The 13546-nt window shown below is 41.4% G+C and overlaps 1 pseudogene; it reads left to right on the forward strand.

Annotated features, from left to right (window-relative positions):
* The first annotated feature begins 469 nt into the window (after positions 1 to 469).
* LOC101710112 (la-related protein 1B pseudogene) lies at positions 470 to 6296 on the forward strand (annotated as a pseudogene).
* The last annotated feature ends 7250 nt before the right edge of the window (positions 6297 to 13546 follow it).

Genomic DNA, 13546 nt, shown 5'->3' on the forward strand with positions numbered 1-13546 from the left:
TGATCAAAAAAAAATCTATGCCTGGACACATAATAATCAAGATCCCAGAAACCCAACAGAAGAACAAAATTCTACAGGCAGTTAGAGAAAAGAAACAAATCACCTATAAAGGAAAGCCCATCAGAATCACGGCAGAGGCCACGGCTGCCCTCAGCGCGGGAGCGCGGGGCAAGCAGTCGCCGGCCACGGTGCTGGGGCGCTGCGAGCCTCAGGAGGCCGTGCCCGTGCGGCCCCTGGCACTGCACCTGGCGCACAAGGCGTGCGGCTCAGGGGGCTCCTCCGCCGGGGAGCCTCGGGGTCCGCCGGCCCAGGACGCCCAGGAGGAGCTGGCCGCGACCGGCCCCGAGGAGAAGCCGCAACCGCCACCGCCTAAAGAGAACCCCTGGACCAAAAAGCCGTCGCAGCACCTGCCCCTCGCCGCGACGGAGCTGTCGCCGCCCCTGCCCCGACACCCTGGAAGCACAGCTCAGTGCCCCAAAACCTATAAAAGCAGGAATACTCAAGACAAAGAAATCCAACAAGGCCAGCGATTTCAGCAATATGGCTGTTTGGCCAACCTCAGGTGAATTAGTGAACACTGGATTTCAGAGTGTCCTAAGCCAAGAAAGTAAGAAGCCACAAATTAGAAAAGAAAAAGAAGAGAAGATTGAAAAGAGAAGTAACAGTGAGAGCAAAGAAAACCGGGAAACAAAATTCAATGGTCCTGGTGAAGACATGAGTGAGGATGAGGCTCAATCAAGTAATCAGCGAGCGAGAGCTAATGAGCACGAGTGGGTACCGCTCCACTTAGATGATCTCGGGCCAGACAGCCGAGAAGGACCTGGATCCCGGAATAACTCACGGTGTCAAGCTGAAGCAAGTAAGTCAGCACATACTAACAGGAGAAAAGCTACACGAAGCTGGAGGCGAGATAGAGGAAAAAGAGATGATCGAGATGAAGTCTCCAGTGTGAGAAGTGAGGGTGGCACTGTCCGAGGGTCCTTTAGAGGCCGAGGAAGAGGCCAAGGATGGGGAAGAGGACGAGGCAGGGAAATCCTCGACTGGACTCTGAGTCTACGCCCGGATATGGAGAGCTCGGTGCAAGGACTGATGAGCCATCTCCGAGGGGATTCCCCGCCAGTGGGACGCGCTACTGTGACAATGGGACAGGCGTACAGGTGCTTCCTGTGGAGGAGACACTGCTTAAAGAATATATTAAATGCCAAATGGAATATTATTTCAGTATAGAAAATTTGGAACGAGACTTCTTTCTTTGGAGAAAGATGGATGAACAAGGTTTCTTGCCTATTTCTCTGATCGCTGGTTTTCACCGTGTTCAGGCGCTCACCACAAACCTTAATCTCACCTTAGAGGCACGGAAGGATAGCACAGAAGTTGAGATTGTGGATAAGAAAATGAGAAAAAGGGTAGAACCAGAAAAATGGCCCATCCCAGGCCCTGCTCCATGAATCGTGCCACAAACAGATTTGTCTCGACTGATTGGTTGTCTGGAGTTCGTACCAGGCCAAGCCTTTTGCTCACAGTCAGAGTCTGCCCCAAATTCTCCAAGAACTGGAAGCCCCTTGATTCCAAAGAAAATACTGAAACAAGTAGTCTTCAAGGAATGGTTAGAGGTTTGGCTACCAGTTTACCTGACTTGGATTCAGAGCCTTGGATAGAAGTAAAGAGGCATCACCTGTCCCCAGTCCAATTAAAGGAGTCAATACCTATACCTGAAGAGGGATCAAATCAATAGTGTCTTTCAGGGGAACAATAACAAGAACTTGATTCTCTATTTGATGAGGAGATGGAATAAATGCAGGAAAAAACACATTTACTGATTGGTCTGATAAAGATTGAGATTATGAAATTGATGACCGGGATTTAAACAGGACTTTGATTGTAATTCAGACAACACCTTATGTGAGAAAACGTCTGGAGGAGACTGAACAGGAAACCACATCTCTTAGACAAAACTTACATGAGAAGTTGCTAAAGTTAATCAATAATGGCTCATATTACTATGAGCAGGATCTACGGATGGATGGAAGATGAAAAACACAGCCACAAAGGTAATTATTTCTGCAAAAAAACCCCAAAAAGAACCATGGCAGATTTTTCAACACAAACCCTCAAGTCAAGGAGAGCCTGGAGTCAAGTATTTCAAGTCCTAAAAAAAAATAACTTTCAACCTAGACTGTTGTATCCTGCAAAATTATCTTTCAAAATTGATGGGGAAATTAGATACTTTCACAACAAAAAACACCTGAAAAATTTCATGAACACCAAACCAGCACTCCAAACAATCCTAAGCAATATCCTAGAAAAAGACAAGGAAGATCACAACTCCATGAGGTTCAAAAGAGGGAAGCCACCAGGCAAGGTAAGAAACTAAAGGGAAATGGAAAAAACCCACAAAAAAACAAGAAAACAAGAAATAAAAGAGCCACCGATAGTAAAACATCATGACAAGGATGAGTCAATATCTATCAATTATAACTATCAATGTTTTTTTAAAATTAATTTTATTGGTACATTTTAGGTATACAATATAATGACATTCATCATTGGAAATTTGGACCTTTACATAATCTCTCTTGGTTCTTTATTCCCCTTCCCCTGCCCTCCCTTCAACCCCTCCATCCCTCCCTATTTACAAAGACTTTATTTCCATATTTTCCTTTTCTCATATTAATTCCATTCCCTTCTTTTCTTTCCCCAATCCCTCCCACTTCCCCTCCCCCTTTGCCCCTTTTCTTCCTATTTCATTTATACCTTTTAGTCCTTATTTACACTTTCATCTCTCTTTTTTTGGGGGGGGGGGTTGGGTACCAGGAATCGAACTCAGGACCTTGTGGTTTTGAGGCAGGTAGTGGAACCACTGAGCTAAATCCCCAGCCCCTCCTTATTTACACTTTCAGTTTCTCACACTAGAGAAACTATTCAGTATTTACATGTGTCCTATTTAATGCCTCACTGGGGCCAGGGATTTAGCTCAGTGGTTCTGCCACCTGCCTTATAAGCACAAGGTCCCGAGTTTAATCTCTGGTACCAAAAAACAAAACAAAACAAAAAACAAGAGTATTGCCTCATGGGCTGGGGGGGATTTAGCTCAGTGGTTCTGCTGCCTGCCTCGAAAGCACAAGGACCTGAGTTCAATCCCTGGTACCAAAAAAAAAAAAAAAAAGAATATCACCTCAGTGTGCATCCATTTAGCTATAAATGTAATTTCTCATTTTTCATGGCTGAGTAGTACTCCATTTTATTTAAAAACCACATTTTCTGTATCCAGTCTCCAGTTGATAGGCAATTGGGCTGTTTCCAAGTTTTAGCTATTAGAAATTGTGCTGCTATGAACATGGGTGTACATATATCACTGTGGTATGATTCTTTTAATTCTTTGGGGAAGATACCCAGCAGGGGAATAGCTGGGTCAAATGGGACTTCCAGTCCTAGTTCTTTGAGATATCTCCATTCTGATTTCCACAGTGGTTGGATACTGTTTTTAAAAAAGATAAATTAAAAAAATAAAAAGTTAACAAATTTAGATAAGTTTATTCATATAATTGGATAAAGGTGACTGACTAAACAGTTATTTTATACTAAAGTGAGAATTTAAATATATTTTATAACCCCAATGGTTCTAGTATAATGTCACCGTAATTGTTAAGCTAAGATACATGTTTGCTCTCGATTTTAAACTTTTCTAGTAAAACCTTACAACTGTTATCTGTTAATATCTACAGAAATTTGACTTCTAAGACAAGCCAGATTGATAAAAAAAAAAAAAAGTTCTCTGGCCATATTTTATATTTCAAGGTACTCAATATTCAGATGAGATAGTTAAACTTACTGCTCCTACTTTAGTACTGGTATAACTGACCTCCTGGGTGTTCAACAACTAAGGCTCAGAGACCAAAGCTGAAGAGGTAACTGGGAATGGAAACAAAGCTTTTGTACATAGGGAGGGGAGGGGTTTGTGGGGAGGTGGGGAATGGAAAAAAAGAGGCAGGATATACCATGCATAGGTGCACATTCCCTATGATAAGTGTAATCATTATGTATGCCTAAAATGTACCAATAAATGTTTTGCTATAAAAAGTTAATTGGGCTAAGAATATAGACAGTATTTTAGCTCTGGCTCTCCAAGGTCAACAAGGACAAAGGACATAAGGGGACCTCTCTCAAAGGATCCTACAACTAACTCTGGTGAGTCAACCAAACCTCCTGAGCAGGTAGCTTAGCCAGACCCTGCCTCAAAATAAAATTAAGGGCTGGAGATGTACCAGGTGGTAGAGCAACTGCCTAGCAATCTTCAGTACCACAAAAACAAAAAGACAAAAAACTCTAATAACAAAAGATCATAAAATGGTTACTGTTTTAAGCTACTAAGTTTTGGGGTGATTTACAACATAGCAATAGTGACTTTCTGGGGCTTTTTCTGATGTCCTATTCTGGGAAGAATTTGTTACCCTTCTTAGGGATACCATGACAACTTTGTTTTTACCACTAGTTCAGTAAAGCACTTTTCACAACTTTTATAGACATTAGCATTTCCTGCCCGACCAAAAAGTCCCATTTTGAAGCCCTAACCCTCAATGTGACTGTACCTGGAAGGAAGTAATGAAGGTTAAATGAGGTCAGGACCGGTGTCCACATAAAAGGCAGAGACACAGGAGGCGCATGTGCACAGACTGAAGGCCACAGTGAGAAGCTGGCCATCTGCAAGCTAGAAAAAAGGCCTTGACCAAACACACCAGCCGGGCATGGCGGTACAGGCCTCTCATCCTAGCACTTGGGAGGCTAGGGCAGGAGGACTGCTGTGAGCTCAAGGGCAGCCTGGGCTACACAGTGAGTAAAACAAAACAAAAAAGCAAAACCCCCAAACACATTAGCACCTTAATTTTGGATTATCAGCTCTGGAACCAAGAGAAAATAAATTTCTATTGTTGAAGTCATCAGTCTATGATTTTGTCCTGTCAGGCCAAGACAATTACTTCAGTAATGTATATACAGTATCAATTTCCTAGTAAATGAAGCAGAGACTTTGCTTTACCATATTTGAGTCCTCAGAAGCTAGAGTGAATCATGTAGCTGATGGGTATTTGTTGAATGAACATGCATAATGCCAGGGAGGGCAACTAATCTAATAAAGTGAGTGAAAAGAGCCCAAACTTGAAAGAGGTAAAAGCAGACACATCTTAACCAACACATGTGCTGATTAGCTAACATTTGAGTGCTTTCAAAGGCTGATGCCGTACTAGAGAACATGGCTTATTTCATTCAGTCTTCAGAATAACTTTACTCTATCTGACCCCTCTTGGTCCCAACATTTACACAAAATCGCAGGGTACTTGAGAGATTTGTTTGTTTTTTGTACCAGGGATCGAACTGGGGACCAAACTCAGGATGTTGCACTTGCGAGGCAGGTGTAGTGTCACTAAGCTAAATCCCTGGCCCTTGAGAGGTCTGCTTTTGCACAATGCCTTTTAAGTTAGGCATGAAAGGCAAGTGGAACCAAGACAGGGACTAAAGTTAATGTAACGGTAATAATTACATTCCTGGGAGGAGCACAAAGAAAGGAGGCACTGTGATTTGCCAGAACCTTAAATATGCAATGTCACCGAAGTCAGAGGAAGAAAAGCTTCAAGAAGGGCGTGTTAAACGCGTGGAAGGCTGCAGAGGGCAGATCGTGCAGACTAAAATAAAAGGCTGAATTTGAAAATCAGGAGTTTCGGCAGAGTGGTGGTCTCCAAACTAGATAGCGTTATGAAACTGAAACCAAAACATGAAGAAAGTCGGTAGATAAAGGCAGAGACCATTCATCTTCAGCAAGTTCAGAAGCAAGAGGAAGAATGCGTCAAAATGAGGAAGTTGAAGCATCTCTGCCAAATAACAGTCGCCGAGGGGCAGGGGCTGAAAGCTGGGGGTGGGAGGATCGAGCAGGAAGGTCACATGAAGGGGGTCACAAGAGGTTTTGCGCGCTGATCCCATAAGGATGAGGAGCCGGGCCCAAGGGAGTGGGCAAGCGCTCTGCTGAGTCCCTGCAGCAGGGTCGATAGCGCCTCGGCCCAGACGACCGGCGCCCCCCCCCACGCCCCCCGGGACTCCGGAACCCCGTGGGCCTGGACCTCCCAGCCGCCCAGCCGCCCAACCTGCAAAGCGGACCTCGGAGGCCTGGGACGCCCACACTGTCCGGGGAGGCCCAGAGATCCAGGCCCCCTGGGCACTCAACCCACGGCCACGCGGTGCCAGCGCTGGGCCGGCTGCATGATGAGTGTGTCCCAGGCGGCTGCCAGGCGGCCCTCGGGGAATAGAGGTCCCAGTGGCGCGGGTCCCAGCTGCAGCGAGCTCCAGAGCGAACGCAGCACCTAGCCTGGCAGCTCCGGCTCCAGCAGAAAGACCACCCCACGGCCAGCTCGAGGAAGCCCGAGCAGGCGGAGCCGCGCCACAGCGCCATGGGAACAGAGGCGCTGAACCTATAACTATCAATGTTAATGCCCTCAATTCACCAATCAAAAGAAATAGACTGACAGAATGGATTAAGAAGCAAAATCCAACAATATGCTGTATACAAGAAACACACCTAACTCAAAAAGAAATTCATACACTGAAAGTAAAAGATGGAAAACAGCTCTCCACGTGACAGGAACCCAGAAAAAAGCAGGGGTAGCAATCTTATTTGCAGACAAAGTAGATTTCAAACCAAAACTAATTAAGAGAGACAAAGATGGTCATTACATCCTTGTGAAGGGAACAATCCAAGAGGAAGAGATGACAATCCTAAATACATATGCACCAAATACGAATGCCCCCAACTATACAAAACAAATATTAATGGACATGAAAAACCAAATAAGCTCTAATACAATTGTAGTGGGGGATCTCAATACCCCATTATCACAGTTAGGCAGATCATCTAGACAAAAAATTAACAACGAAATTCTAGAATTGAACCAAGCTATTGAACAAATGGACTTAATAGATGTTTGCATAGTGTTCCACCCCACAAACTCAGAATACACATTCTTTTCAGCTGCACACGGGTCATTCTCCAAAATAGACCACATGCTAGCTCATAGGACATGTCTAAGTAAATGTAAAAGAATTGAAGTTACTCCCTGTACATTATCAGACCATAGTGCAATAAAATTGGAGATCAATAACATAAGAAACTGCAAAACAGGGGGCTAGGGATTTAGCTCAGTGGTTTTGCTGTCTGCTGTGCAAGCGCAAGGACCCAAGTTCGATCCCCAGTACCAAAAAAATAAAAAAGAAAGAAACTGCAAAACTCCTACAAACACATGGAAATTAAATAACACCCTCCTGAACAACCAATGGGTCACAGAGGAATTTAAAGAAGAAATTACGGCTGGGGATTTAGCTCAGTGGTTTCAACGCCTGCTACGCAAGCGCAAGGACCCGAGTTCAATCCCTGGTACCAAAAAAATATTAAAAATTAAAAATTAAAAAAAAATATATATATATATATATATCACTAAAGAAGAAATTAGACAGTTTCTACAAGTAAATGATAATGCCAGTACAACATACAGGAATCTATGGAACACAATGAAAGCAGTTCTACACGGGAAATTCATAGCAGTCAATGCCCATATTAGGAAAACAGAGAGAACTCAAATAACCTAATGCAGAACCTTCAGCTCCTAGAAAAAGAAGAGCATAACAAACCCAAAGCTCGTACAAGAGTGGAAATTATAAAGATCAGAGCAGAAATCAACGCAATGGAGACTAAGAGAACAATACAAAAAAATTAATGAATCAAAGAGTTGGTTTTCTGAAACAATAAATAAAATCAATAAACCTTTAGCCAACCTTATCAAAACAAGGAAAGAGGGCTGGGGATTTAGCTCAGTGGTTTCGCTGCCTGCTGCGCAAGCACAAGGACCCAAGTTTGATCCCTGGTACCAAAACAAAAGCAAAAACAAAACAAAACAGAATGAAAAGGGTGAAGTCAAAACGGATCCAGCAGAAATCCAAAGCATCATCAATACCTACTTCAAGAACCTGTACTCTAGGGCCTGGGATTTAGCTCAGTGGTTTTGCTGCCTGCTGTGCAAGCGCAAAGACCGGTGTTCGATCCCTGGTACAAAAAAAAAGGAATCTGTACTCTAATAAAATGGAAAACACAGAAGAAATGGGCAGATTCCTAGATACATATGCATTACCAAAGTTAAACAAAGAAGATACAGAAATTCTAAACACTCCAATTACAAGGAGTGAAATTAAAAATTAATAAAAAATTTACCAACAAAGAAAAGCCCAGGTCCTGATGGCTTCACTGCTGAATTCTACAAGACATTTAAAGAAGAACTATTGCCATTACTCTTTAAACTCATCAAGGAAATTGAAAGGGAAGCAAAGCTTCCAAACTCATTACTGAAAGCAAGTATTACTTTCATTCCAAAACCAGGGAAAGACCCAACCCAAAAAGAGAACTACAGGCCAATCTCCCTAATGAATACTGATGCAAAAATGTTCAACAAGATACTGGCAAACAGAACACAAAGAGTCATCAAGAAGATCATACACCCTGACCAAGTCAGATTTATCTCAGGGATGCAAGGATGGTTCAACATTCATAAATCAATAAATGTAATACACTATATTAACAGAGCCAAGGACAAAAACAATATGATCATCTCAATAGATGCAGAAAAGCCATTCGACAAAATCCAACACCCATTTATCATTAAAACCCTACAGAAAATTGGAATAGAAGGTCTTTATCTCAACTTGATTAAGGCTATCTATGAAAAACCAACAGCCAACATCATACTAAATGGTCAAAAACTGAAAACTTTCACGCTAAAATCAGGAACAAGACAAGGATGCCCATTATCACCACTCCTGTTTAATATTGTTCTCAAAACACTAGCCACAGCAATTAGAAAAGAGAAAGAAATAAAAGGAATAAAAATAGGAAAGGAAGGGCCGAGGATTTAGCTCAGTGGTTTCGTTGCCTGCTGAGCAAGTGCAAGGACCCAAGTTCAATCTCTGGTACCAAAAAAAAAAAAAAAATAGGGAAGGAAGAAGTTAAACTGTCATTATTTGCTGATGATATGATACTTTACATAGAAGACCCAAAATACTCTGCCAAAAGACTTCTAGACTTAATTGAAAGATTCAGTAGAGTAGCTGGAGATAAGGTCAACACTCAAAAAACAATAGCTCTTTTATATACAGATAATAGACTCACTGAGAGAGAAATTAGGGAAAAAATTCCTTTTACAATAACATCCAAATAAATAAAATATCTAGGAGTCAATCTAACAAATGAAGCAAAAGATCTCCACACTGAAAACTATAGCACTTTGAAAAAGGAGATTGAGGAGGATATAAGAAAATGGAAAGACATCCCTTGTTCCTGGAGAGGAAAAACCAATATAGTGAAAATGGCCATACTTCCAAAACTACTATATAGGTTTAATGCAATGCCAATTGAAATTCCAACAATATACTTCACAGAACTAGAGAAAACAATCCAAAAATTCATTTGGAACCAGAAGAGACCTAGAATAGCAAAAGAAATTTTAGACAACAGAGATATGGCTGGGGGTATCACAATCCCCAACTTGAAACTATAATACAAAGCTACTGTGATTAAAACAGCATGGTACTGGCAAAGAAACAGACCTGAGGATCAGTGGAATAGATTAGAAGATGTAGAAACAACTACAAATATGATCAGCCACCTCATCTTTGACAAAGGAGCCAACCATCCTCATTGGAGGAAAGATAGCCTATTTAATAAATGGTGTTGGAAAACTGGATTTCAACCTGCCAAAGATTAAAACTAGACCCATACCTATCACCATGCACTAAACTAAGATTGAAGTGGATTAAAGATTTAAATATTAAGACAGAAACACTAAATTTGCTGGAAGGTAAGTTAGATAGAACTCTTGAAGACATTGGTATAGGTAAAGACTTTATAAACAAAATGTCAGTGGCACGGGAACTTGCACAAAGAATCAACAACTGGGATCTCATCTTATTAAAAAGCTTCTGCACTACAAGAGAAACCACCAACAGAGCTAAGAGACAACCTACAATGTGGGAAAAAATTTTCAGCAACTGTACCTTAGACAAAGGACTATTATCTAGAATATATAAAGAAGTCGCACAGACATTTTTCAGACAAAGAAAAGCAGCAAATAAATATACGAAAAAATGTTCAACACCACTACTTATTCGAGAGATGCAGATGAAAATAACACTGAGATTCCACCTCACCCCAGAAAGAATGGCTGCTATTAAGAAATCAACCAATAACAAATGCTGGCCGGGGATTTAGCTCAGTGGTTTTGCCGCCTGCTGTGCAGGCTCAAGGACCTGAGTTCAATCCCCGGTACCAAAAAATAAAAAATAACAAATGCTGGTGGGGGTGTGGGGAGTGCAGACTGGTGCATCCACTGTGGAAATCAGTATGGAGATAGCTCAAAGAATTAAGCTTAGAGGTCCCATTCGACCCAGCTATCCCCCTGCTGGGTATCTTCCCAAAAGAATTAAAAGAACCATACCACAGCAATATATGTGCACCCATGTTTATAGTGGCACAGTTCGTAATAGCGAAAGCATGGAAACAACCCAAGTGCCCATCAACTGTAAACTGGATAAAGAAGATGTGGTTTTTTTAATAAAATGGAGTACTACTCAGCCATAAAGAATGAGAAACTAAAGACATTTATAGCTAAATGGATGCATATTGAGGCAATACTCATAAGTGAAATAAATAGGACACATGTGTAAATACCGAATAGTTTCTCTAGTGTGAGAAACTGAAAGTGTAATTAAGGGTACACACGGATGAAATGGCCTAATAACATATTTCTCGGATTGTATTTCCATCGCGTGTCATATGACTGTATCAAAATTTAAATTAGGGAGAAGTTTGGCTTATGTGGAGTCTGCTAGCTAACTGGAGTTTTTTTCCAGACCACTATTTGTTCAGTGTTGGTTTGGGGGATCTTTCTGAAACAAATCACATCCTCTGGTGTCTTGTTGGTGCTTGAGATGCTTTTTTAAGTTATATGGAAAAAATGTTTAAGTGCTTTTCAATTTTGTTTTGGTTGAGTTTTACTGTATTTGAGTATTACTGTAGTTTTTTTCACCTTGCACTGTTCTTCTTTGAATGGTTTTAATTTTTGTATGTGTGAGTGTTTGATAATAAAGTTTTTAAAAAATTTTTTTAAATATGCTTTGCTGGCCATGTAATCAAGCTATACAGGTGGCTGAGACAGAAGGATTGCAAGTTTAGGCCCAGCCTAGACAATTTAGAAAGACCCTATCCCAAAATAGAGGAAAAATTGTCACTTTAAACATTCTATTAACAGATAAAGTAAATGAAAACAGATTGTATATTTCACTCAAAAGATTAAAAATAATCATAAACTTAATTAACAAAATCAAAGTTGAACATTAATAACCCTAAAATTATAAAAACAGAATCTGTGCAAGCGCAAGGACCTGAGTTCAATCCCTGGTACCCCAAAAAACCAAAAACCAGAATCTAAAACTGATCAAATCAAAAGAATTTAAACCAGGGGCTGGGGATTTAGCTCAGTGGCTTTGCCACCTGCTGCTCAAGCACAAGGACCAGAGTTCGATTCCCCTGTACCAAAAAAAAAAAAAGAAGAATTTAAACCAATGGATAACTTGCAAAATAAGAATGAACAAATATACAAAACTAGTAATAGAAGAAGAACAGGAGCTGGGCAAGTCGTGCATGTCTGTAGTCTCAGCTGGTGGGAGGGGAAGGCAGGAGGATGGCTTGAGCCTAGGAGTTTGAGGCCAGGCTAGGCAACACAGCAAGACTACATCTCAAAATTAATTACTTAAAATAGAGACTGATTAATATTTTTGTTTTATTATATATTATATATGTTATATGCTATAGAATAGTTATTCTCCCTAAATTAATCTATAAATTCAATGCAATCCTAATAAATTTTGATGCTTAATTGACAAAATAATTCTGACATTCATATGGAATAATACCATAGGATAGTGTCGGGTGCGGTGGCACAGGCCTACAATCTCAGCACTTGGGAGGCTGAGGCAGGAGCATTGCCATGAGTCCAAGGCCAGCCTGGGCTACACAGTGAGTTCAAGTTCAGCCTGAACTATATAGTGAGACCTGATCTCAAAAAAAAAAGAAAACACACACACACAAAAACAAAAACCCATAGAGTAATAGCCAAGAAATTCCAGGGGGAAAAAAGCATATAAGAAGATGCTAAGGCCAGGGATTTAGCTCAGTGGCACTGCACCTGCCTTGCAAGCTCATGGTCCTGAGTTCGATCGCTGGTACCAAAAACCAAAACAACAACAACAAAGAGAAGATGCTAGATCTCTCAGACACTAAAATGTGCCGTCCAGCTTCAGCATAGATTCAGGACAGTCAGACAGACAGGCAAACACAAACACACGGAGGGTCTGGAGATGGATCCACACTGCTCACAGGATGGCAGGGTGGAGGAACAGTGAGTATCCACTGACTTCCCCAGGTTGCTGGGTCCACAGTAGAGTTAAGGCACCAGGCCCCTCAGTGCCCAGCCACCTGACGCAGGTGCACCTGTCCTGTGTGGGGTTGAGAAATCCTGGGCCAGTGTCTCTCTAAGGATACTGAGATCTTCCTGGAAGAAAATGTGGCCTAAAACTATACAGGAAAGAGACTTATAAGCCTGTTCAAAGGAGCCCAAGCCTTCAATTGATGCTGTAGCTGATGACACTGTCACTATAGCATTAGACTTGCAGGTAGACAGTGGTGATGGTGAGGAACTGGCGGAGGAAGGCTCAGAGGAACTGTTGTCAGGAAATTCAGCAACTTCTGGCTGACCAAGAGAATGGCAGCTGAGGAGCCTTTGAAGAGGAGGGGGAGTATCAACAATCAGTACAGCAAAGTTCTTCTTAAATTAAGGAAATCCTGAAAAACTGGACAGAGCTACTGCAAACATTTGTACAGAAAACCCACCCAGACAGAGAAAAGCCAATTGTTGAATTCGCTTGCTTAATGACAATGTCATGTCATATTATAGAATAATGTTAAAGAAAAGACAGAAACAGACAACTTTAGACCAGTTTTTATTTCTGAAAAGTTGAGACCTAGTGAGCCAGAAGCAGATCCTAGTGGGCTACAGACTCCCAAGGAGAGAAAGGACACCAGAAAGCCAGATTTCCAATGTTCTTATGGAAGGGGACTCTCCTTCCAAACAATAGCTACCTTCCATTTCATCCTCCCTTCCTACAAGCCAAAGATGTCAACTTGAATGGTGAGTACAGTGTGAAATTGTTGTGTCTGGTAAATGGACACATTTTATAACTTTTTGGTGAATACAGTAGGAAAATTATTGGTGTTTCTGGTTTTTATTGTGAAAAGGTTAGTTAAGGGGTGCTTTGGGAGGTTCAGAATGCATGCTAGGTATTTCCATTATTTCTTATGGGAAAAATAGTCATGACTTACAATCAACTTGAGTTACAACCAGCCTTCATAAGTCAAGGGTCCACTGAAGATCCTTGACTTCACCAATAATGAAGGAAACAC

The sequence above is a fragment of the Heterocephalus glaber genome, unplaced genomic scaffold (genome assembly GCF_053883595.1).
Source record: "Heterocephalus glaber isolate CG9 unplaced genomic scaffold, H.glaber_assembly_v1.0 deba00001781, whole genome shotgun sequence".
Taxonomy (NCBI): domain Eukaryota; kingdom Metazoa; phylum Chordata; class Mammalia; order Rodentia; family Bathyergidae; genus Heterocephalus; species Heterocephalus glaber.